Consider the following 3291-nt stretch of genomic DNA (forward strand, 5'->3'; position numbering starts at 1 on the left):
AGACTAGAGCTGCAGATATACATGACTAGAGCTGCAGATAGACCTAGAGCTGCAGATAGACATGACTAGAGCTGCAGATAGAACTAGAGCTGCAGATATACATGACTAGAGCTGCAGATAGACCTAGAGCTGCAGATAGACATGACTAGAGCTGCAGATAGAACTAGAGCTGCAGATATACATGACTAGAGCTGCAGATAGACCTAGAGCTGCAGATAGACATGACTAGAGCTGCAGATAGACCTAGAGCTGCAGATAGACATGACTAGAGCTGCAGATAGACCTAGAGCTGCATATAGACATGACTAGAGCTGCAGATAGAACTAGAGCTGTAGATAGAACTAGAGCTGCAGATAGAACTAGAGCTGCAGAGCTGCAGATAGAAGTAGAGCTGCAGATAGAAGACTAGAGCTGCAGATAGAACTAGAGCAGTAGATAGAACTAGAGCTGCAGATAGACACTAGAGCTGCAGATAGAACTAGAGCTGCAGATAGAACTAGAGCTGTAGATAGAACTAGAGCTGCAGATAGAACTAGAGCTGCAGATAGACATGACTAGAGCTGCAGATAGACATGACTAGAGCTGCAGATAGACCTGGAGCTGCAGATAGACATGACTAGAGCTGCAGATAGACATGACTAGAGCTGCAGATAGAACTAGAGCTGTAGATAGAGCTAGAGCTGCAGAGCTGCAGATATAAGTAGAGCTGCAGATAGAACTAGAGCTTTAGATAGAACTAGAGCTGCAGATAGAACTAGAGCTGCAGATAGAACTGACTAGAGCTGCAGATAGACATGACTAGAGCTGCAGATAGACATGACTAGAGCTGCAGATAGAACTAGAGCTGTAGATAGAACTAGAGCTGTAGATAGAACTAGAGCTGCAGAGCTGCAGATATAAGTAGAGCTGCAGATAGAACTAGAGCTGTAGATAGAACTAGAGCTGCAGATAGAACTAGAGCTGCAGATAGAACTAGAGCTGCAGATAGAACTAGAGCTGTAGATAGACCTAGAGCTGCAGATAGACATGACTAGAGCTGCAGATAGACATAGAGCTGCAGATAGACATGACTAGAGCTGCAGATATACATGACTAGAGCTGCAGATAGAAAATAACTAGAGCTGCAGATATACATGATTAGAGCTGCAGATATACATGACTAGAGCTGCAGATAGACTAGCTGGATAGAACTAGAGCTGCAGATAGACACTAGAGCTGTAGATAGAACTAGAGCTGCAGATAGACAGACTAGAGCTGCAGATAGAACTAGAGCTGCAGATAGACATGACTAGAGCTGCAGATAGACATGACTAGAGCTGCAGATAGACATGACTAGAGCTGCAGATAGAACTAGAGCTGTAGATAGAACTAGAGCTGCAGAGCTGCAGATATAAGTAGAGCTGCAGATATAAGTAGAGCTGTAGATAGAACTAGAGCTGCAGATAGACATGACTAGAGCTGCAGATAGACCTAGAGCTGCAGATAGACATGACTAGAGCTGCAGATATACATGACTAGAGCTGCAGATAGACAATAACTAGAGCTGAAGATATATATGACTAGAGCTGCAGATAGACATGACTAGAGCTGCAGATAGACCTAGAGCTGTAGATAGAACTAGAGCTGCAGATAGACCTAGAGCTGCAGATAGACATGACTAGAGCTGCAGATAGACAACTAGAGCTGCAGATATACATGACTAGAGCTGCAGATAGACACTAGAGCTGCAGATAGACATGACTAGAGCTGCAGATAGACACTAGAGCTGCAGATAGATCTAGAGCTGCAGATAGACATGACTAGAGCTGCAGATAGACATGACTAGAGCTGCAGATAGACATGACTAGAGCTGCAGATAGACATGACTAGAGCTGCAGATAGAACTAGAGCTGCAGATAGACATGACTAGAGCTGCAGAGCTGCAGATATAAGCTAGAGCTGCAGATAGACATGACTAGAGCTGCGATAGACACTAGAGCTGCAGATATAGACTAGAGCTGCAGATAGACATGACTAGAGCTGCAGATAGAACTAGAGCTGTAGATAGAACTAGAGCTGCAGAGCTGCAGATATAAGTAGAGCTGAAGATAGAACTAGAGCTGTAGATAGAACTAGAGCTGTAGATAGAACTAGAGCTGCAGATAGAACTAGAGCTGCAGATAGAACTAGAGCTGCAGATAGAACTAGAGCTGCAGATAGACACTAGAGCTGCAGATAGACACTAGAGCTGCAGATAGACATGACTAGAGCTGCAGATAGACCTAGAGCTGCAGATAGACATGACTAGAGCTGCAGATATACATGACTAGAGCTGCAGATAGACCTAGAGCTGCAGATATACATGACTAGAGCTGCAGATATACATGACTAGAGCTGCAGATAGACATGACTAGAGCTGCAGATAGACACTAGAGCTGCAGATAGACAAGACTAGAGCTGCAGATAGACAAGACTAGAGCTGCAGATAGACACTAGAGCTGCAGATATACATGACTAGAGCTGCAGATAGACCTAGAGCTGCAGATAGACATGACTAGAGCTGCAGATAGAACTAGAGCTGCAGATAGACATCTAGAGCTGCAGATAGACATGACTAGAGCTGCAGATAGACCTAGAGCTGCAGATATACATGACTAGAGCTGCAGATATACATGACTAGAGCTGCAGATAGACCTAGAGCTGCAGATAGACATGACTAGAGCTGCAGATAGACCTAGAGCTGCAGATAGACATGACTAGAGCTGCAGATAGACCTAGAGCTGCAGATAGACCTAGAGCTGCAGATAGAACTAGAGCTGCAGATAGAACTAGAGCTGCAGATATACATGACTAGAGCTGCAGATAGACCTAGAGCTGCAGATAGACATGACTAGAGCTGCAGATAGAACTAGAGCTGCAGATATACATGACTAGAGCTGCAGATAGACACCTAGAGCTGCAGATAGACATGACTAGAGCTGCAGATAGACCTAGAGCTGCAGATAGACATGACTAGAGCTGCAGATAGACATGACTAGAGCTGCAGATAGACATGACTAGAGCTGCAGATAGACCTAGAGCTGCAGATAGACATGACTAGAGCTGCAGATAGAACTAGAGCTGCAGATATACATGACTAGAGCTGCAGATAGACCTAGAGCTGCAGATAGACATGACTAGAGCTGCAGATAGACACTAGAGCTGCAGATATACATGACTAGAGCTGCAGATAGACCTAGAGCTGCAGATAGACATGACTAGAGCTGCAGATAGACACTAGAGCTGCAGATAGACATGACTAGAGCTGCAGAT

The sequence above is a fragment of the Coregonus clupeaformis genome, chromosome 36, assembly GCF_020615455.1.
Source record: "Coregonus clupeaformis isolate EN_2021a chromosome 36, ASM2061545v1, whole genome shotgun sequence".
NCBI classification, from domain to species: Eukaryota; Metazoa; Chordata; class Actinopteri; order Salmoniformes; family Salmonidae; genus Coregonus; species Coregonus clupeaformis.